The sequence below is a fragment of the Thunnus maccoyii genome, chromosome 8 (genome assembly GCF_910596095.1).
Source record: "Thunnus maccoyii chromosome 8, fThuMac1.1, whole genome shotgun sequence".
NCBI lineage: Eukaryota > Metazoa > Chordata > Actinopteri > Scombriformes > Scombridae > Thunnus > Thunnus maccoyii.
In genome coordinates, this window is record NC_056540.1 from 9,716,844 (window position 1) to 9,741,121 (window position 24,278).

The 24,278-nt window shown below is 40.1% G+C and overlaps 1 protein-coding gene across 20 annotated transcripts in view; it reads right to left on the reverse strand.

Annotated features, from left to right (window-relative positions):
• Positions 1–24,278, reverse strand: part of tenm1 (teneurin transmembrane protein 1) — a 233,099-nt gene that overhangs the window by 205,544 nt on the left and 3,277 nt on the right. For 2 of the 20 annotated variants that reach the window (XM_042418943.1, XM_042418930.1), the window contains exons 4-8: positions 21,073–23,332; positions 18,304–18,348; positions 16,981–17,059; positions 14,190–14,388; positions 8,714–8,782 (exon numbers count right to left, since the gene is read on the reverse strand). The gene's annotated coding sequence lies outside the window, so the exon portion shown is untranslated. Of the gene's footprint in view, positions 1–8,713; positions 8,783–14,189; positions 14,389–16,980; positions 17,060–18,240; positions 18,262–18,303; positions 18,349–21,072; positions 23,333–24,278 lie in introns of those variants that run through there. The other 18 variants (XM_042418939.1, XM_042418937.1, XM_042418931.1 and 15 more) reach the window with 17 other exon arrangements.

Sequence of the window (24,278 nt, forward strand, 5' to 3'; positions counted from 1 at the left end):
GAAGGTTAGAAATACTAAGAGAAGGACTAATACATTGTTGGTTTTAGTCTTTTATTTATCATATATTTTCCTATTGTTGTCCTAACATTTGGTCAAGTTTGGGAAGCAGAAACTACTTTGTTAAGTGTAGGGAGACATCTTGACTGATGACTAAAAGAAACCATTGATAACTTTTAGTAGAAAAAAGTATGTGAACACTGTCTGCGGAGTCAAAACATCACACGCTCTGTACACCCAAACAGCCACTCTGACCTCCGCCTGAAGAGGGTTTGTGGTTTTAAAACAATATTATGCTACTTCTGCCTTCTGCTACTGAGAGAGGACAATCATTATTTGCTAAAACTGCAAGAGGCAGGAAAGCATGAACATAGGTCATTTTAGGCGCTTGAACGAACAATTCACTTGTTTTTCTGGCGAGTAGAGTTACTGTAAAATATCATAGCTTATCTCTGTTCTGTGGGTCATAACGAGTGACAAAAAACAAATCCACTGAAAAAAAACACTGCCGCTGCTGCTGCCGCCTCTGTGGCTGATTACTCACTTAATGCAGTTCCATACTACATCATGCTGTTCTGTGCTAGTTTGGCCCTCAGCTCCTGACAACAGAGCGAAGGCTGTAGCAGGTGAAAGAGTTCATTAGAGCAGCAAGATGGGGTCCACAACAAGCAGCCTCTTCACATGGAATAGCGGAGCTTAGCCTCCAGCTGTGACCTCTCCCATCCAACATGCAGAGATAATACGGCAGCACAGAAACTCAAGGCAAAGTGTTCACACAGAGACACACACTTTAGTCAATGCGGAGAGTTTAACAAGTGCAGCACAACCTTGCCTTGCAGCACACTGCCCCCAAACTAACTTCTACCCAAACTCCCCCACAATTTTCCGTGCCGTTCAAATATTTTATTTTATTTATGAATATTTACAAAGGCCAAAGCTTCAAAAGTTTGGAAATTGTTGAAAGAAATATGAAGAGTTAAGGTCAAGGTTAGGGGTTTAATGAAGGCAGAAAACAAAATCTCAGCACACATTTTGCACTCTGTGCATGCTGATGATTTTTGCCCTCTGCCAACCCTTCAAACAGAGCAGAACACGTATTCTAGCTCTCCTTCATTTGGGCACAGAAAACAAGTGTCTACCTGTGTAACAGGTGTAGAACAGAAGCCAGCAACACTATTGTTCCCCGAATCTCAGTGTGTAAAGCATTTAACCCAGACACTAAACAAACAGATACCGTATATGTCATTCTGTTAAAAATTAAACCTAAAATAAAATGTATCCTGACATAACCTGTAAGCAGCCTCTTGGCTGCCATCTGCTCTGCAAGAGGATTACTTTTTCATTTATTTATTTCATTCATGCATTGTTTGCTATTTTGCCAATAGGATGAATTGCCTTGGATATAAACATTATTCTTTAATCTCTTAGAAAAGGTAAATTGTGATCTCTCAAATTGGGATTCATACTGTGCACTGTGGTTGAGAGAAGCAAGAAAAGATTTAATCTTTTACCATCACCAGATGTTTCTTTTTGGTTACATCACATGAAGACATTGATGTTTTCTCTCCCTCCATTCATCTAAAACTGTTCTGTAAAAAAGAAATTCTTAAAAAAAAAAAAAAAAAGTCCAAAAAAGGAAAAAAAAAAAATTTCCCTACATCACTCAAAAACTGTTATGCACTTTGCAATTAGTTATCTTGGGTGAAAGGCATGTATTGCCTCCAGGGGTTTGGGTTGTGCTGGTTATTTGTACAGCAATTGTTCTAAAATGCTCTAACATCATGTTCAGTTTAGTGTTTAGAAAAGCAACAACAAATCAACAAACCCTTAAGAGGCGCCTCTCAAAGGTTTGGGTCAGCTCAAAAAATACATAGCTTCTGGTTTTATGTAATTCAATAAGCAATGATTTGCCTCCCACTGGGACTGATATGGTGAAAATGTTTGCATTCATATTCGCTCTTGGAATAAGTGTCCATTAAATGAAATGTGTTAGCTTCTCTGTCAGATTAGATAGACTCTGTCTTGCCAAAAACAACACAGCATGTTTTAACCAGTTATGGCAAAAGCCTTGGGTGTCTGACTCACTCAAGCCTTCCTCCTGTCCTTGTTCTACTTGTTTGCCTCCACCAAATGGGTAATGGATTTTGAGCAAAATACCAGCCAAGAAAACCAGTCAGTCAGTCAAAATGTTCTCCAGCAGTACATCCACTATCCCCACTAAAGAAAGAAGAGGCAGCTGAGTTCAAGCTTTATAGGAAAAGATCAAGGAGGATAAAACTTCTTTTTTTCCAGCCAGCTGTACTATACTTGGCATTTACCAAGTAAATATAAGCTACAGTAAGAACTTGAAACCTCCACGTCAATACAACTATAATTATCTTGCTGTAAGATGTCAAAGACGGGAGGGTATCTGTGTAGGTTTAACAGCATAATTCCCGGAAAATGTAACTACACTTTCACCATGTTGATCATGCGTTAATTCAAGAAACAATCTTGTAGGCACTGATTTTTTTATGAGCAATTTTACACAATCTAAGAATGAAGGAAGTATTCTCTATATACTTGTTTTTTCATTCACAGTAATTGCTCTTGTCCAGAGGGAAATACATGTGAAAATTTCCATAAAAACTTTGTTTCTAAAGTTTGATTCTGTTGTAAGTTGTTAAAAAAAATACTATGAATAATGCCTTTGCTCAAAGACTGTCTTTTCAATTTAGAGTGGCAAAACTAATGGAAACCCAGGACCAAATGTTATTGTGATACACACAGGGGCTTGATTTTGATCTGATGTTACAGTTACTCTTACACTGTTTCTATAGGTGTTCAGGTTGCCAGTCACTTACAGTTCAGGGAATTCCATCCATCTCGGATGATCAGTATTTCACAAGTTTAGATTTAAATCTAATGTTTACATTTTGTCATTTGGCCGATGCTTTTATCCAAAGCCACTTACAAGCGAGGCAAGACAATCAAGCTGAATCAAAAGAGCCATGGTGCAAAGTCTCAAGTAGCTGACAAAGTACAAGTGCAATGAGAAAGAGTGCTAGAATGAAGTTGGGGTTTCTCTGGGTTGTTTTTTTCTTAAATTAAAGAAAGAAATGACTGTAAGCAGACAAGTGCATAAGAAATGCCATAAACAACAAGAAAGTATTGCTTAAGCACTGAAAAGTTAAAACGGCTCAGTGTTACGTCCGGTGCCAACATCACCGGAGATCAGAGATCAGATCTAGTCACAGACCTGCAATCAACATCAAACATTTTTCAGCATAACAGCCAACTTTCGCTAACCATAATCAAAGGTTTTAGTTGTCCAACCTTGTCCATACTTTAACCATAATCTATTTGCCATAACCACTATCTTTCCCTTGCCTTTACCATATCAGAGATGCCATGCTGAGAAATTGAAAAAGACTTGGCAGCAGGAGTAAAAAAAACAAAAAACCAAACATCATTGGACATGATCCAGGGTTTTGCTGAATTGTCCAATGCTGACATTCCTGTCTGGCCTGGCGCCTGGCGTTAGGGTTGCACAGTCACACCTCCTTTAGAGTAACTAATAAAATACTCTCCAGACCAGTGCAGGAAGCCCACACAAGCATAGAAAGAGCATGCAAATTCCCTACAGACAGGCTACAGACAGCCAGCTAGCCAGTGGATCTTGATGTGAGGCAACAGTGCTAGACACTGCACATAATAACAGGAACATTGTGTAATTCTATCATTTGTAAAAATAAATTCTTCTTTGAAAGGCCTAATACATGACATGGTGTTCATACAGCCTACTTGAACATTTCCAGACAAGGTTTGGGAAGTAGTGCAAACATTGAAAGAAGCAGTCTGCCCTTGATGAGAAGGTGAGCGTTTATAAAGACGATGAAATGTCTTTTGATAGCAGTGCACAAATAATAGCCATGGTGTGCTTTGTAACCTCCCACCTGAAAATCCTCATCTTACCGTAGTCTTTATTCAATCTGCCAATGGTTTCGGGGTGAGAAAGTGATGGTCTCATCTTCTTTCTTCCAAACAAGGGAAGAAATTTGTACTTTTTGTCACTCAGCCCAATAGAGATATCTTTTTATTTGCTGGGAAGGGAAGTGGACGTTTCAATATGTCTGCTATGATTTACTTAGAACAGAAACCTACAAGGTCATATTCAAAATAACTACGTGGAAGTCACGTTGCTTAAACTATTCAAAGTGTAAGGGAATGTTTTGATCTAGATGTACATACAGAAAACTTTGAGTTTGTAGTTCAAGAGTGCAGCTATATTTTGATCCAAAAGCTTTTTGATTAAAGTTGATTTGTAGAATTGGATAAAACAACAGCCATGCTAACAACTCTGTAAGGTTGGACTTAAGACACAGCAGTGCTTTGAGCTATATGCTTACGTCACTGTGCTAACATAGTCACAATGACAATGCTAACATTCTGATGTTTAGCATGTGTAATGTTTTATATGGTCACCTTCACAGTTTAGCATGTTAGCATGCTAACATTTGCTCATTAGCACTAAACATAAAGCACAACTGAGACTGATGGGAATGTCATCAGTTTTTTAGGCCAAATATTTTAAGTGTATATTCCTTATTGCTGCTAAATGAGGAACATTTCCTTTTACAACACGTCTCTGTAGCCTGCCTGTGCCAGGACCATCCATCAAAACTATTATTACCTGCTTCTTAAAACTGTATTCTTGTGTGATGATAGCCTTGCAGGTTGCCATTAAAAGCAGTAAAGGTAGTGGTGTGTTACATTACCACCAGAACAGTTGTAGGTCTTGCTCAACAGCCCTTCTCTTCATTAAAAGTTAGTTAATTGACGGTGAACTGGATCTACTTGTGAAGGAGTAATGAGCTGGGAGGGAAGGTCAGGTTCAGTGAATCAGCACTGATCTCTCTCATGCTAATTAAAATAAAAGGAAACCCAGAAAATTCCAGTCAACTTGCGTAAGTAAGCAGAAAAAGATACTGTAATAATGTGTCTGCTTAAAATACTCTTGAGAATATTGATTCAAATCCTGCGCTGCATCAATCACAGCTGTAATCTAAAAATGTCCCTTTTTAAAAGAATGTCGAGTTAAGCTTATCAGCACCACTTCTGTTTCCGCCTCTCCGTTCTTTCATACTTTGTCCATTTGACTGGTCATGTGCATATTCGTGGCTGCCTGTCCCGCAACCCCGCAGTGAACGTGTTAGCCTTTTTAAGTGAACACTTAATCATCCTCTCCTCTGCCAGCGTCCACTCTTCTACTCCCTTTGTTTCCCCACATCTGTGCACTGCCATTTTCATCCTCTATTTTCTTTTTACATGCTGGCCAGTCTCCACGCTTCTGTTCTGCATCTCCCCTCTATCTCTGCTTTATCTCCTCCATCTCTCCAGCTGTCCCTCTCGTTCCTCTCTCCCTGCCCTCCCATCTGCTGATCATGCCCTGATTACTCCACAGAGGGAGGCTCTTCCTCCTCAGACTAACCTTCTCTCCTGATGTTCCCCACTCTGTCCCCTATCTATCAGACTTTCTCCAGACACAATCGTTCCATCTCCCACTCCCTCCGTTCCTCTATTTCCTTTCCTACAACCTTCCTCAACGTCTTTCATCCGTCTCCCTCTTCCTCCCGTCATCTATTCACAAAACTACATCATTCATCTATCCATCCATCCATTCATCCGGCCAACTACTCTTCCCCTGTTCCTCCCAACCAGTCCAAACCCTACAGCAGTGGGATCAGAATGTAGGGGAGATAGAGCATGAGCCAAGATAAGCTCGCCCCGCAGGTCACTGTCTATGTACCAGCTGATAGGAATCAATCTGCACCCCAGGATACTGCTCCTTTTGTTGTGTTTTTCCACTCTGTTACAGGCCCTGTTGTTTTACTTTCCTTTTATTTTAATCCTTGCCGGTGTTTTTTTTTCTGAAGCACTGCCAAAAATCATTACATTGCAACACCTTGATCCTTCTTTTCTCCTCAGTGTCAAACAGCATTTGAATTGTTTGTATTTATATTATTATTATCATTCTGCAACGTTATTCAATGCAAACCGCTGGGTGCGCTGGTGGAGATGCTTGCCACATACCAGACCCCTCAACTCTTCTATATTTCTCATATACATAGATACAGTTTGAAAACCTGAATAGCTTTGTGTCATCTCCAGGCTAGCCACTGCTCCATTATAGTCTCTGTAACTCAATGAAATCTTGTATTGAGGGTTTCTTTCATTCTTTCATCAAAAAAAGTGTTCCTGTGGTCTGCTATCCATATTCCATGTAAGATAAATGAGTAGCCTATCTATTCTTACGATAAGTCTTTCGGTTTGATATCTTGAAGACTGAGATTAAGGGGTCAGCATTGATGTCAAACATCTGTTAGGTGAACACAGTTAACACTTGGAGATGAGAGCGATAGTAGATATTGAGTTGTGCCACACACAGACAATTCCTAAAGCGTGAATTGTTTGGATTGTGTGACTATATGAAAATTTGCCATTCACCATTTCATCCATTAAATTAAACCTGAAGTGTCTACATAAAAAGAAGAGCAGGACCATTAGGTGGGAGGTGTTTTCACATTTCCACCACAGCGCTTGCATGTAGAATATGAGCAAAGTTAAAAGCATCTATTAATTTGTTAACATTCAGCTGCCATTAAGTTTCACCAGCATAGTAGCACACATAGGCCTAACTGTTGTTCCCTTACTGATGATACCCAGTCACATTCTCTTAAAACAGGGTTGTTGTTGTTTTGGGGTTTTTTTTACAGTGAAAGTAGACATGTAGCAACACTGGCATTCATTTGGATTCATGTTTTAGGGCTGACAAATGTCTCTCTCTTTCAAGTCCACCAACTCCTGTGGGAAAAGTCTGTCTCTTTAGCTCCTAAATCCTCCAAAATGTTCACTTTCCAGTCACTAACTTTATCTGTCTGACATTTGGTGCTGGACCGGTAGCTGCCTGCTGCTGCTAATGTGGTTGTTGAGAGTGGTCAGATTTAACTAAGATAGTAAAGCTGCGGCTTGTAAAACCAAAACAATGCGCCGAAAGATGCTAAAACGCTCCACAGAACTGAGTGGAACTGCAGAGTTGTGACAACTATCTGTCAGTTCATCACTACAAGTGACACCTTTCACAAAAGTCTGCAATCTATTTGGAGATTATTACAGTCCTCGGCTCATGGGAAATGGTGTTCATTAAAAGCAGCTAAAAACAGAAATATTAAATAGATGATTACTTTCCATCCCTGTCTAGACAAATGGACTGAACAGTACAACACACTGTTGACTAAGGTTATGTTGTACAGCATACTAGTTGATTAACTGAACATCCTTTGACATTTGATGATTGTCTATGGAGATGCTGTTTTGGAGCCCCAGTTAATGGAGGATCCCCCACCACAGGAAGGTCACAGTAGAGGTGGATGGGAGTGGACCACACACACCTCCTGCCACAGAGAGATTTATCAAGCCAGCTTTGCTCCCCGAAACACATGGTTAATTTAGCAGCCATTACAGGTGACATCTTGATGAATAGAGAAGGCTTTTCACGCATACATAGGCAATAGGCATAAACACACACAAACACACACACAGACACGCTCATAGAAAGAATAATGGTCATTTTACTGCAGTCTGCAGGAGGACAGGAGATAAAAGTTAGTGTTGGGAGAATGATGTGTCAGGATGGTTTCATTAGCTCAGAGATAGAAGACTGCTGTCTGTGCCATCAGTGATCATTCTAGGGGAAGAAATTATCCTTCACTGCCAGAGATGGACATGTGCACTAACACACTGACAAACTATCAGGTTACTTACTGTAAATCCTTAACTACTTATGCACTCCAATAATCCTGGCTAAGTAATTAGAGCTCCTGCTAATCAGGATTTAAGACATTTGAAATGCTAAAAGGTAAATATGGTACCGCACCTGTGCTAGAATAAATAGTGTACGCAGCCATGAGACAAGAGGCCATTGCTCATCAATCCCTTCATCCATTTATCATCATTTTCATCCCTTAAAAGTGATATGTATTGATTTGGTGGAGCTGCCCTTCACTGCTTTGAGTAGGAGGTTCCACACACACCACAAATATTTGATCACTGTCAAACATGTGTTGGCTGGGTCTGTGACAAACATACACTAAGCCGCTCTACAAAGAGCTGTCTTTTCAAACCAACAGATGATATAGAGTTGTTCTACCCACACATGCAGGAAGCAGTCTGCCTACGGTTGAACGGCAGCCCAGAACCAGGAGCGGAGAGAGAATGTCCTTTATGAGGCAGTGACTCTGCTCATGCTTCTATCTCTCCAGCGTCTTGGCAGGGTGCAGAACAGACGTACAGACAGACAATAGAGAAGTCTCTATGGAGATCAGCCTGCACTGCTACATGGCCACTACTTTTTTTTTTTCTTCAGTCCCCATGCCTGCAGGGACACTGTAACCCTTTAATATACAGTACATTTTGGAAACATGGGCAAATTCCTTTTGCTGTGCTTTGTTGAATTTCAAAGCGCTCTCAAGGACTAGCCTCAAATGCAGTTAAAATTATACAGTGTAAATTAAATGAAAGGCCCAAGTGTATGAAGCTTTGTAGCATAACTCCTAATAAAGAAGTACCAGAAAGCCAATACTTGTCCATATCATCAAAGTAACAATAATCTCAGATCAAACAATCACATCAGATGCAAACTTGATTTGATTTTCACTACTATGGGTATTTTTCTTACACAAGCGTTGGCGAGTGGAGCGGTGTCATTACCTTCGGCACTCATCAAGATGCATCCTGAAGGTCAGACCTGATGAATTGGAGAGACAGCTCTGTTATAGAGTGGCCATTATCCATGATACTGAAAGAGATTATTCACTCTCCTGAGAGAGGAGAGATTGAAAAGGAAGGAAATAAAGGGAGAGAAGTAGACAAAGATTAAAAGAAGAGAAATGAAAATAGAGGAAGGGAGGGGGAGGAAAGGTAGAAATGGAGATCCACATCCAGTGGGCTCAGAGAACACCTCAGTGAAGAGTCGCTGTGAAATGTTGATAGCTGATCGGTGACAAAACTCCCCTACCCACTTAAATCTGATACCTTGGTGCAACTGTTTCTCTCCACAGCAGGCAGTCAGGGATTGATATCAGTGTACCTGAGAGAAGCTAGAATACTCCCAGCCCAGTTAGAGCTGACATCAGGAAACAGTCTCCCTCCTCCGTTCCCCTCTGTCTCAACTCAACATTTTTTCTCAGTGGAGATGTCCTCTGACAGAATTCCGCACTGAAACCACTCCACAAGGCTGTTAGCCGCAGATATCCCCTCAGGCTGGAATTTAAGGAGGGAAACCGTGCTGGTTTGAGTGAATTAAAATGAAGTTGATCCGTAACCTTATCACCAAGCAATTTGCCAATAATCTTAAAACATGAGGACATCCCATTTTATCCCATCATTCCCTAACTTATATTTGAAACTGGGGCGAAAAGCAGTGAGCTGAGCCAGCCAGCCAGCCAGCCTATGGGATATCCCCTCCTAATAGGGGTCTTCTTGAACCCTGAGCCCATCTTCCAGTCTGTCTCTGCCTCTCTCTGCAGGCTGTGGTGATGAAGTGCTCTGCGCCTGCAGTAGTCCAGCGGTGTGCCATGCATGATAAAGAGCAAGAGATTGTAGGGGAAGCCTGGGGAAGGCTGTGCAACACAGCTGCTGGGACAAAGCTGCAGGCCAGAAGCCATGCTGTAAGCCGGGAGGTGAATAAATGATTTGAATGGCAGTAAAACTCGGATGCAAATAGGCTTGGTCTGCTACATAAACACACAGTTGCATGCATGAAATGATGCGCATAAACAAAGGTGAGTGCCTGGATTTATCTGCAGATACAAAAGTGATGCTAATGCATGCGTGCACACAAATGCACACAAATGCACAAATACACACACACACATAATCGCCCATAGAGGTCTGCATATTTTACATCCATACATAGTCACCATCATGGCCATCTACAAGAGATGAATACTGACAGGAACAGTGTATTGAGGAAATAACAGTCTGTTTTTCTTCTTCTATCACACATCACGTACGTTCACACCTTGACATTCAACAACAAATGTGTTTCATTCATATGTGAGACACAGGGGTAAGGGTGTGTAAGAAAGATGAGTTTCAGAATTCAAATAGGCATAAAAACAGAACCAAATCCACCTTAAATTTGTAGATAACTTCTACGTGTATGTATATACATATTGTGAAGACTCCACATAGCTCCCTTAATGCCATCAAAAAAAGAAACCCACTACATGTGTATGTGCATGTGAGTGCATAGTGCGTGTACTTCAGTCTCAATGCTCAGAGGATTAAATTAGAGGAGGAGTGGGTCCTCTGTTGTGAAGGGGGGAAGGATAGACTACTTTATGGGTCACACCTCCAGACTCCTGCAGCACTCCCAGCCTCATTGAGGAGAAAATCTCAGGGGTCTAGGGTGGACAAGATGACCTGAGGTTGGCCTGAGGAGCCCACGCTGAGACGGGCAGACATCACTGTACAGGTCAACTGCACTTCTCAAGGGTGTAATTAAAAAGTTAGAGGTGTGATTTCTGCTCTTGCTGCACAATACAGTACAGCATGTTGCCTGAGGCTAAAGCTGTGCAGTTTTCTCAGAGAATATTTGTATTTTGGCAATTTGAATTATGAATATTAATATTAAATTGAACTTTATACTATTATTGAAATTATATATATAAAATAGGTATCTTCATTTTATCTGCTGACATTGAAGTTATCTCAACTTTGCTTAAAATATAGATAGATCACAGAGACTATATATCTAAGTCATCACCACATGGTCCATCTTCATTAGTTTTTCTTCCTGGGATTTTAAGGCAGTGGTACCAAACACTTTTGACCTGTAAAATGAAGTAGTGTCGACTTTTGCTCCATCATCATCATTTGCATATGTTTGGATACAGGTTTGGAACTGCTGGTTTAAACACACCATTGTAAATGGTCCTAAATATCCCAATTTTGAGACTTTTGTTTACACAGAACATGAAAAACCTGATTATTCATGTCCTTGTAAACATGATTCTAGCTGTGTCCATGTTTCTGATAGACTGCCACATCCAACTATTTATTCTTATTTATGCACAAACTAAGCAGTTGAGATTGAACCCAGTATGGTTTCTGGCTGCCTGGACTCTGCTGCATTTACCACTCTGCTGGATTTGGCTTCTCCATCTGGTCACCAGTAATGGGAGACAAGAGCAACGATACAATTAACCTCCGCGTCAACAGTGTAAGACTTTCATTTCAGCATGTAAATCATCATTATATCACTTAACATCCATTTTTGTTATACTGAGTACCTACTACAGCACATGCCATGAGGTGAGCAAGCACCTGCACACATGGCAAACAACATTCAAAAACCTGTCATGGAGTGTTTTCAAGCCCCAGAGTATACAGCTAGCATATCTAGATTACTTATCCAAGATAATGGCTCGTTTCAAAAACCAACATATGATGCATACATCTGAAAAACATAACAGGGAATAGTCCAAAAACATAATTATGACAGGGATACTAGTATGTATGTGTTGTTTAGATGGTGAAGATTGGTACAGAGCTCCTGCAGATAGATTTGCATTGCTGCTAATTATTAAGAAACTTGCTAAGCCATATTTGCACATTTGTAGACACATTTGCCTAATATGATTTTAGTCTACAGAGGGCTTGATTTGCACTTATTCACTTGGTCTCAGTGCATGTTAGAAGTGTCCTTCTATTTACTGTAAAGAACCCATGTAGACATGTATGAAACATATAAACATACTCTGCTTGGAACAATAATGTGTGTATGATATGGTTTTTCCATAAAAATAATTTATAATTACCTCGTTAAAACCCTTCACATGGCATCTACTCCTTCTCCCTCAAAAATTCCAGAATCTATAAATATGCAAATAATTTTTCATTTCAAAAAGTTTAACTACTAGGCACAAGATGTTTCGTGTACTGGAGGCTTCAAGTTTCAACATCATCTGTTAAGTTGCATACTGGACCAGATTGGCTTCCAAACTAGTTGTGATATAACAAATCATGCTTTTTTAAAATCAGATTTTCAGTGAGCACTCAGAAACTTTCCATTTTCAGCAGATGAATGTGAAAAAAAGCCTCCAGTATCAAACTGCATATACATCATTCTGCACAGTGAAGGTCAAACATCCAACTGTAGGAACAGGAAGAAAAACACATTTTTGAGTGCTGGAAGACTTGATCAATTCTTAGAATGAACTAAATAATGATTATATTGACAGTGGTGGCAGGATCTCCTTGTGTAGGTAGCTCATTCATTATTTCTAGAGGACTAGTGCAGAGCCCGTTCAAGATGTACCTGCTCGGAATGGGCTGACTGATTATTATTTCTCGAGAACCTCATATGTATGTATCAACTGACTAAGAAACAGAAACTTCACCAATGAAACTGAACAGAGGTTGAACTGTAAAATCAGTTTACAGCCTTCCATTGGCTGATTCTGTTGTGAATCAAACTTGACTGTGCTCCTATTGGCTAGTTTTACTGCCTCCGCCTCTGTTTTTTCCTCCCCTTCGTACACTCGTTTTTCTCTCTTGGGCAGTTTAACTGAGTGGGGTGTGTCCCGCTCAACAAGTCAGAGCCCAGAAGCCCCGCCCAACTGTGATGTGACAGTGTTTATATCAAACAGTCCCCACTGCACTTAGACACGGAGCTGAGCAGCTCACTGTTCACTTGTTTATTCAAAGTTTATTAATATTAAACATGTCGCGTGTCCAAATTGCACCAAATTCGACACTGCACGTTCCTGGGTCTTCAGCAATACACCCGCTGAATGTGAAGTTGATCGGACGAACGGTTCCCAAGATATGCTTTTTAGTTAGATAAAAACATGTCTGAGACATCCTGCGCTAAGTCTTGAACGTACATGCCAAGTTTTATTCACAGTACACAGTTCAACAGTAGAGCTTAAGTCTCTTAAACCTTTTCAAGTCATTATCAGTACAGGATATAATCCCACCTCTGACCACAATGTGGGTTGCAATGGCAGAGTGGCGCTGTCCGTATTTCCGCTAGTTGACTCCACGTGCAGAAGAAGAAGCAAATCAGTGCTGTTTATGAGGTATTTGTACATAATTCTCGAAAGCCACTCATCCAAACCACTTCATGCTCTACGCTGCGCTTCTTTGAGTCCCCAACAATACATCCACCAGGTATAAAGTAGATCGGATGACGGTTTTCAAGATATGTGAAGGACAAACAAACATACATAACCTACATACAGACACACAGAGATTCTTCGCTTTATATTGAGAGATAGGATCAATTTAAAGGGTGGCCCTGCATATATGTATCCCTACCTATTTCAGGATTACTGAATTAATAGAATGACCTTTTGCCCAAATCAAAAGGAGAATTGATAACAGTTATATCCTTTGCTGCATGCCATCCTTCTCCTGGCAGTCTTTACAAGCAACAATTACTTATGATAGCCTCTGAAAAAAACTTTTTAATTACTTAATCATGTTTTTACAGGGAGAATTACAGTGAGACAGATTTAATCCTTAAGAGAACATCTGCTATAGTAGAAAAGAGCTTTGGGCAGCTGTTGATAAACTACGAGCTGTCAGTCATGTCTTATATTCCAACCCCCCCCCCCTCCTGATTTCCCAGAGGGACGGGATAGAAAGAGGAAGAAAGACAGAGAGTTAGTCAAAGAAGTAGTCTTGCAATTAAGTGACAGTGAAAGTTACAGGATTGTATCTTGAATCCATTTGGTTTGCTTCATGCCTGAGATGAGGGTTCTAAATAGACTCTGTTGATTCTCAGGTTCAGTGATTAAGCTGGTCATGGCATATAAGAGTGCAATTGAGCAGTGTTTTTACACCGCATTTTCGTGTTCCTGTGAATCAGTACGCCGTCCCTGGGAAAGCGATGAACAGCACAATCACTGTTTTGTTTTGAAATTCATCCTCTGTCATGCATGTTGAGATTAAATTCAAATATTTTGTGATGTTCATCAGCTTCCTCTATGAATAATTTCAAGAAGCCTCTATCCGGCTATGGCAATTCGTTCTGATGGGAGTGAAGGTTATCCAGATAGATCCAGAGCGTGGCCTCAGTGTATGATTACATGTTTAGCTCCGATATTGATGTAATCCTTAAAGGGTATTACCCTGTAGCAGCCTACCTGTGGATATGCATCATGGAGTTTTAAATCTGCACCCAATCTCCCTCTATCTTGCCCCTGCAGCTTTTTCTATCAAATGGCGGTGATTCGGCGTACTTCTCCTGATGGGGGGCCCCTCTATTCTCCAGCGGCAGTTAGACAGCTGACCCTCTAGCCAAGGTGCCTCTTCCAACCAGTCTCAATGTTTTATTCATGGCACCTGTAAAACACAGTAAACTGCTAGACCACAACCAAAACAAAACTCCTCAAGAGAACCACTTTCCCTGTTGAAATAAGACACCTCACAACTCTGTTGTGGCATCGCTGTGATCTTCATACCATGCAACAGCCACGCTGTGACAACTGAATCTATTTCACTGGATGGTTGTGAATCAAATATTGCTTTTTTGGATTATTCAGCCACTTACATCTTCCACAAATAACCATGCGATTCTGATGTTAGGCACTGAGCAAATCCAAATCTGGGTTAAGGTTTTGCTTAAAGGCTTAAAGTAAGAAATATCTGGTAATACATTTTTTTGCTTTCTTTCTTCTGAGAGTTAGACAAGAAGGTCAATACCAATGTCAATATCCGTCTTATAAATATAGGCTAAGGCTCCATCCAGCAACCCGTTAGCTTAGCTTAGCATAAAGACTGGAAATTAGAATTGGTCCGACACATAAACCCCCATAAAACTCCAATTCGTTGTTGTTGTTTTTTTAAACTTTTGTATAGATTAAACAAATGAGACATAATATGCAAATTAGTAATCTTTAAAAGGGCTGGTGGGTGAATTTTGTTACCTCCAGGCAGAGCCTAGCTAGCTGTTTCCCGTTTCCAGTCTTTATGCTAACCTAAGCTAACTGGCTACTGGGTGTGTATTTATCAGACATATATGAGAGTGGTATCGAGGGTCTCATCGTACTTGCAGCAAGTAAGCAAATAAGTGCAATTCCCAAAATGTCAAACTACTGCTTTAAAAGCAGTGAGCGCAGCTGTGGTTGTTGCAAAGGATACAGCATGCCTCTTTCACTTCTCCAACCCTGAACTTTCAAGGCAATCAGTCGATTTGAGCCAGTGGCACTTTTGATCACAAAATTTCTTCTCCCTCATGAAAAATGCAAGAATTTCCCTCATGATCAATAAACCCCGTACAACTGGATCCCAGGTGATCAGACAGAGTGCATAATACACCTTGTGTGTGACATTGGCGTATTGTAGAATGATTGAAATTGATACAACGTCAATGTTCAGTAATCACAGAGCTCCCTGTCTCCTCTCCTTGATCATTCAGAGTGAATCAGAGTCAGTCTTTGATCAGTCTCTGGCGCTGTACCCAGGGACCGACAAAAAGAGACAGGCAGTACAGAGGAGAGGACAGACACAGCCATGTATTTACCCCTGCATTTCAATTTCACTAATGATTATTCACGTCCAGTCACTGTATAACAGCTTGGAGGAAGCCAAGTGCTGAGCCAAAGCCTTTATTATAGAAGATCTGAGTGAACATTATTGCTTTTGCTGCATGAAACAAACGCTTCAAGCTATTATAATGATTATCATTATCTGCTGAGAGACACGCTCAACGCAAATTGGCTCTATGTCAGTAATTAAGAGATGCACCCCTTTTTTGGAGGGGGTGAGTGACGTTTTCATGGTGCTTTTAAAATAAAAAGCCTAAGTAACGCTGTGCAGAATTTTAATGTCCAATCTATAGGGAGGATAATCTGACCCCTTCTCTCAAAAGGTTCTACGTTTGAGTCTTATCATCGTTCACAATGGCTAATTGCATGTAGGAAAAAGCCAAAGGAAATTTTTAGCAGTCTAATTTGAATCTTTATATTCTAAAAGGACGACCAAGATGAAAAATGTACTATCCAAATCAGGTTTGAGTTGTGTAATTGCACCTAGCATAGCTTTTTTTTTCCCTAATTTCCTAATTCCTTAACTGGAAATAGCCCAAGATTGTGTGTGGCAGCGTGTAACAGTCTAATTTCCTCCACATGCCGGGCCAAGAAAAAGTAGCAGAGTTAAAGCTGAGTTAAAGCAGTGTAACTAAACAATCTCAATCGCAGCAGCCTTCCAGTTGCAGTAGCGCCATCAGCCAGACCAGGTGTGAGTTTATGTATACATTAAACTGCACATTAATTTTGATTTTTATCACCTTCCACTACTCTCACTGGGGTGTTGCTGTGACAGAATGAGGTTAGGCGCAGCATGACCAAAAGGACAGCTACAGTTAAAAGCAATAATAGGAGAGCCAAACACCAGATGCTGTCATAGAGAGTATTATTTGTTTACATCTGACATCCAGTCCTCTCAAACAAAAACCCATCCTCTCCAAAGTTTCCCATCACTTCACACGCAATGAAAACCTTTGAGAGGATTGTTTCAGAGCATTTTAGAGTTTTGGCAGCAAATATGCGGGCCCATTGCAATTTGCTTACCAGGCCAAAATTAGTGTTGAGGATGCCATTCTTTTTATGCTTCAAAAGTGTACTCGCATTTAGAAAATGCAGATAGCTTTGTCAGGGTCTTGTTTTGATTTTTTCCAGTGCTTTTAACACAATCCAGCCTAAGCTTTTCTGCTCCAAACTCAAAAATATGCTGTTTCCATCACGCATAATAAATTGGCTTTATGTTTATCTATCAGCGAGAGTAATGTGGTCTATATGCAATACCTGTTCACATTCTCCCCTATGTGTTGTACTCTCCCTGTTTCTATTTAGCTTTTGGACTGTAGACTCCCAGTGGAACCAACCTACTTCTCACATAGAGATTTCTATCTATCTATCTATTGAAAAACATTACCTTTACTTCACTTGTACTCAGCACAGTTCCATCAATGAGGACTTTTCACTCCACGTCCTTCACTCCCACGTCACTTGTTCTGTGTTTAACACGTGTGGAAAACAGAAAATGAGACATTGTGGTTTAACAAGCAGCCAGCCTATCTACTGACCGTCAACAGCCAGCTTATCATTAGCCCTGGTGACTGTGAGACAGTGAAGCTGCAGGGCTTCATATACCCTCAACTCTGAATAAAACCAGGGTATTGTCCAAAATCAGTCCCCGTTTACTATATAGAGAGCCAAAGTAAAAACCGGAACTTCTGAGTTCTGTTCCAGAAGGATGAAAACATCATTCAAAATCCAACTGACATGTGTGACTACACTAATAACAAAAACTCTAGCCTTGGAAAAGAGCCTTTCTCATCAGTATGTTGTGCGTCTCACTTCATATATTTTTTTTGTTGAAAAGTTTGTTGTTTATTCAATATTTATGTTTTTAGCAGCCTTTAACAAGCATCCCATAAGTCCTGGACGTCTAAACATCACAGCTCAACAGAGGAGGCGCGTCCATAAGCTAGTTGAGGGATTGTGGGTAGCTCAAAGATGTCTATTTAGGACATGTACAGAACAAGCTGGGCAGAGAGGAGCAAACACTATATAAATGTTTAGACAGCAGTAATTGCAGCTAAAAAGTAGAAAAAAATAACAAAAATGACAACTTTGGAGTTACTGGGTCGCATTTTTCCTCTTTTGGTAGAGGCTAGCCCTGTCCCTGCGCTAAGCTAACACGTAGCGGACGAGTCTGTCGTTACTGGGATCACTAAATGTAAATTCTGAATTATAATTGATACTACTCATTACTGAATAAAGTAAATTACTATAATGTGTCACTGCTCAACTCTGTCTATCTTCTGTATCTATCAATCCATATTTATTAAAAAGCATATAAAAAAAATCTGGTATAAAGCAAAAGCTAGAAACAGAGAAAAATAATGGAAAATAAAGCTCCTCTGATCATTCAGACTAAGTGCAGGTGGGAGTGAGATCTATTATGTGATCCTCCAGGTGAGTGTTCTTCATGTGTTTAGAGGGGAAATATAGGAGCAGCACTGTAGACAACGCAAAAGGGCACAAAAAGAATTACACACCAAACGTCTCACAGCGTGAAAAAGAGGGTGAAGAAGGTGAAAAGAGAAAAGGAGAGGAACAGAAGATTGATGTGAGGTTGGAGGAGAGGAAAGACGGAGCGGAGAAGGTGGTGGGCTGGTGGTGCTGTTACTTGGGTGCAGGTGGCTGGGGAGGGAGAGAAAGTGTGAATCTATGGGATATTGGATGTCCTGACCTGGCCAGTGGAGGGCGTGAGGATGGATTGGCCACCACGGACCAACTGAGAAAGCAAGAACAAGAGAGAGGGAAAGATGGGGTGATGGAGGTGTGGAGAAAAGAAGGGACTAAGGAGAATATCAATAACCAGACAGAGACACGTATGGATTTCTCTTCCGTCTCTTCAGAGCCTAACTTTACAGCAGCGCAGGAGTGGATCGAATTGGGAGGGAGAGAAAAAGTGCCTGCTGATCCTCCCTAGAGAAATCAACACTTATGCATGAAAAGCTTCTTTGACTGTTAACTTTGTTTCCCTGCTCATTGTTCAATAGGATGCACTTGTTTTTTCATGTCCTTCTGTTTACAAGTCGACACAATAAAAGCAACATAAGGTGGTGACAGAAAATAATGAATACCACATAAATGATAAAAAAGCAAGTCCATGCCTCAGAGTGAACTAATAATAAAAAAGGAAATTTATGAATAAGTGTGGTTATTACGAAGTGCTGCATGGTGACTATTTGCATAATTCCAATTATTGCACAATGACACAGTTCCTTCCTGATGTGATTTGTGCTGACTGTTAATACCATCAGCATAAACAAAGGAATATCACATTGATTCTCAAGCTGAGTCTGTCAATGTGGGCATCAGCATCCATATAATATAAAAATAAAAGAATGTGGAATGACAGCCGCAGCTTTTGAGCTTCAAAAATTACAGAAATGAATAGAAAAGAATTGAATAGAAGCTTTTGAGTTAGTTAAAGGCTCAATCTATCCAAATCACCTATTTTCTCATTTCTAAAGCACTGAAGAACTACATTTCAAAGCTTTAACTGGGACATTTCTTTCCACAAATAGGCCTCATTTAAGAACATTTTTTATTCTCATGCTGAACTTGTGTATGGGCTTGTTCATCTTAACTTCACAAACTGGTCATAAAATATCACCTGTTCATGAGTAGGTTTATGTTCATGAGATGTGGTCTACATAATCAACTCCCCAAATATTGCTATATAACACTTATTCACAAATCTTTTAGCCAGGAGTAAAAAGACCTTCTTGGTGTAACACTGTTGCCAGAAATCAGCTGCTAAAAACATTTAATTTAAAATAAATTAAAATTTAACTGCGTGGCTGTTGTGTTAGAAGACCCATTAATTAATTGAACGTGAGATAATATTAAAAAACAGGTGATGTTACACTGTCAGGTGAACAAAGGATATTCATCTGGACAGTAAGTAGCCTTAGGCAGTTGTCGGGTGTGAAAGAATGTTTCTACTGAACTAAGTCTAGATGCAAATAAAATCCAAAACACCTCTCAAACCTCTCAGTAAATTGGCAAGCCTTGATGATGATGACACAGTGAACAGATGACTTGTTTTGCATTAAGTTTATTTTTGTTATGAATTTAATTGATTTCATTATCATATTTAAAGTCCAAATTCATTCAGAATAAGGAACTGTGGTTCTCGAGTGTTGTCCCTCCGTGGAGAAAGACAGACATCTGTACGTGACTCATACGACAGGTCTGGACTGGAATTTTCTTATATCACTCATACATGCCACTTAGGAGCGAACAGGCTTGTATGAGCGGTTCTTTCTTGATGCCCAATATCCTGGTTGCTCTGGATAATCCACAGACATCAATGTCAGCAGTTTTCATTGGAGACTGTCCTCCCAAGAAAAACGACACAATAGGTTGTAATGTCAGCCGGCCGAAAACGACTTATAGTTATGTTTGAGTGACAGATGCCCTCTAGCAGCCGTAGTAATTATGACCCGGACTAGTGGCGCAGTTCAGATGATGTATATATACAGTCTGTCAACATTTTTCCTCATTCGGAGGAAGTTGGGTGGATGGAGGCATTAACCCAACAGTGGACTTTGCCACAGCAGACCACTGTTTGTGACTGCAAATGTCATATTTCCAACCACAAGTTGGGACACTTTTTTAAAACACTACGACCGTCCCCCAACCTTAACCCTGAACACGAAGGTCACCTAACTTTAAGGAAGTAGTAACTCTAACCCACACCACGTTTCTCTAACCTTAACAAAATGAACATTTTAGCCTAAACTATGATCTTTCCCTAAACCTAACCAAGTGGTTTTTGTGCTTTATCCTAACAGCGTTGTCACGTGATAAAACATCATAATTTTTTAACAGTCATTTGTATCAGCTTTGAAAAGCACAGACAAATAATGTTGTTGTGCTGATTACTGGTGATGGGGCACCGATGTGTCGTTCTCGAGTGCACATGGTAAAACAACCTATTTGGTTGTTAAATTTGGAGGACTTGTTCCATTGTGACTGTTTCTATGGTTTCACAAAACTAATGAAAACCTCTAAAAAATAAAATAAGAAAGATCTGTATAGTAGATACCACTAGAAGTAAATGATAAATTATTAGTGAACTGACCCCTTTTTGCTTTATTTATTTATTCATTCATTTTTACCGAGATCAAGATCTCTTTTACAATAGAACAGAATAGAATACAGTGATGGCCTTTGATCCCCTACAGTAGGATCGCCTGTGAAGAAGATAATGAGTAAATCAATAAGGTTGGTTGTAAAACTCAGGCTAAGTCATGCCTGCTCAGTTGGGGGTAAGCTGTGTCTTACCGTCAGCCCTCCAGCATCAACTGAACCATAACTACAATGTGTTACATGTGCATGTGCTAGTGTGAGTTTCTTAGCTTGTGGCACTGTGTGCATCCAAATGTGTGTGTGTGAGTGTTTTCCAGCAAGGGATATGGAAGAGATGAGAGGAACTGGTACGCACAAATGCTTCACCTGCAACATCCCTGCTTAAGTACATGGTGTTGTCTGTGACAAGGACAGAAGAAGAGAGGAGCATTCAAACAAAGCCACAGTGCTACACTGTTGTAGTCTTGTATTTATAAGGCAAACATCCTTTACCACTACGCATCTCAAGTGTAAAGACAATGCTGAACTGTGATTCCACCCATAGCATAATATACAGTTATATATAATATATAATATACAGAAAAATACAGTTATTCGTGTTCTTGCTCAGAGTTCGATAAAAAGATTTACACCACTTGGACATCTATATGGTAAATATGGGCTAGCAACAGGCTAGCTTAGCCTAGCATAAAGATTGGAAACAGTGGAAAACAGCTGGTGGCCTGCCTCTGTATGAAGGTAACAAAATCCATTTAAACAAATCAGATATATACTGTGTTAATGAGTGAGCTTTACAGGTGCTGGTATGCAGTTTTAAGATGATGTGAGTGGTATCGGGTACAAAATGTTGGATTGCTTTAAACACACACACACACACACACACACACATATATATATTTGAAATGCATTCTTGAAATACATAATATGCAATTTATATTTGTTGTTCTAGGGAAAAACATCATGTTTATTCCATCCCTCAAACCTTTGTTTGTGTGCATTCGATTAGCAGCCTGGGTGACACCATTTGGGCCGAGTATAAACCTGTGCACCAATCCAGAAACACATTTTTATCTCAGTGCAGTAACATTCATCATCAGGTTTAAATCACTCCTAAGCAAATCGAACACAATCATTTGCTCAGATTCTTATCAGCAGGAGGTCAGCAAGGAGGTGGTTAAAAGTGGAAACATGCTATTTGACCCCTGTCATATTGCAAAACAGCTAATAATTTTAGCTGTTGGATAGTGGACATTTAAAAAAAAAAAAAGAAAGAAAAAATAATACTAACAATTTGACATGATTGGTCATGTTCCTCATTACTCATGCCATGTGCGTGCTCCATACAGACACAGCAGTGATTTTCTGTGTTACGTTCTTAATTGCCAGCAAACAAGAGCACCTAGCAGATTAAAATGCATGGCACAAAACACTTCAGATGTTAAAGAGCCTGTATTTGTTGCTACAAAGAGACTGTATGAATTGTAAAAAACTGAAGAAGAATATAACAATGCTATCTAACCTCATCAGCTGAGGGAGCAATGTACTGTAGCTACATGAATGGCTGCTTGTGCGTCAATATTTTTTTCCTGTTTGATCATTTAGTCTGTTTGATATCTCATTCAATCTAGTTAAGTGAAAACTGTTCCGATGCTCTACAGGGGAGCGGTGTTTTATTGTATTTTTCCCCCATTCAAAAATACAGAATTTTGTTTTGATATGAGTTTGGGTTGAAGTATTTGGTATCATATTTTACACGCTGTATGTTTTACATCTTAAATCAAAATATGTTCCGACATACACTACTTTTGCCCTTCCCTGCTCATAACCAACCCATAAAAAATGCATCCCAAACCATGATTTCTGCTTCTGACCCATTTACACTGGGCAAGAAACGTGAGTGAACTGTATAAGATACATACGTGCCATATGTTATTCTCGTTATGTCCTCACATCAAAGAGGTGTCCAGTAAGAATACTTACAGGACGTTAATATTTCACAGTCTCACAACTCTTGTAGCAGCCATTCTACGCTAGGAGAGAAGTGGAGAAAAGAAGAGTAGAGAGGAGAGGAGGGAAGACCTTGGGTTGGTTATATATTCAGGACGGAGCTTCACTCTAATCCACATACACTCCAGCTCTGTCCCCCATGTGTGCCCTGCCCTTAAGAAGACAAACAATGGATATCCTTCACTCTCCTCCAGATCACCTCTTTCAACACATTATCCCTCATCTTTTGGTCATATTCCCTCTCTCTCTCTCAATCTCCTCCATAAACACATTTTCTGTATATTCTAATGTAAAGCAAAGAGACCCATCAATATGAAAAAATTACGTAATTTGAAAAAAATGCCCACATGAAATAGATTTTATGCAAAAAAAAAAAAAAAAAAAAGCTCTGGATCACTTTCTGTTTGTGTAAGAGGGATTTTTAGTTAAGCCCAATTTAACAGTCAGTGAGTTTAAGCAAAGGTGCTCCACACTTTCTATTCTGCAGCATAAACACTCAATATATGCTAAGCCTCATTCTCTTGGTGTGCATAATGCTGCCTGGATCTCACCGAGCTGCCGTGGACCCGCACACATGGCCCCATCCTCCTTACTCCTTCTGCCAATAGCTGCCAAGGAAAATCAATATGTCAATACACATCGCAAATGTTGGGTCTTGACTTTGCAAGGTAATGTCTGCTTGTCTCTGCATTTTTGCTCTGTGCGCAAAAGGAAAAAAAAAAAAAAAAAAAAACAACTGTTCCCTCATTCTCCCACGGACACTGGGTGATGAAAAACATAAACATCACAAGTATTCAATGTTGTTTTCTGGCCTCCAATATGACAGGGACATTTTCAACTCTTTCTCTGCTCATCCTTCACATGCTCAATAGAAGCTTCTGTACACAAAGGTTTTTCTTTTCTGTTTTTAAAGGCCTGACACCCACGGAGCTTGTGACTGAGGAAGAGGGATGAGTACGAGTATCTATCTAGTTATCTATCTATCTAGAAGATAGATCATTACTTGTACAGGAGGAGGATTTGGGCTGGTTTTCAATGGGAATCACATCCCAGAGACTACAGTATAGCATCCAGGTTCCATCCCAAGGCCCCACTGTATTTAAGTATAGTGCTGAGAGGAATAGGAGGGAAATACAGAGGAAGAGAAGCGGGGCTCAGCACTAAGAGCCCAGAGACCCCTTTCTCTCCGAGAGATCGGTTTTACTCTGAAAACTCTATCTACAGTTAATCCTGTCTCAGAGGGACACACACCCACACATGCACATACAAATGTAGACACACAAACACGTGCAAGCTGAATTATGCATACGTGGCCAATGAATGAATATTGTAAATAATCACAGCAGCGGCAGGAGCATCCCTATCCTCCATGGTAAGACTTGTGCTGATGACTAGCTAAATAAGGAATAATGATATTTTTCACACTTAAGACCGTTTTCTTATTTTGCACAAGTTCCAACGAGCGTATCACAGCTGAGTCGGTAAGGGGGCTGATCGCTTGCCAAAAGCACATGTTGAAAGGAGTCTATTGCGAAACATATGAACCCTCTCCCA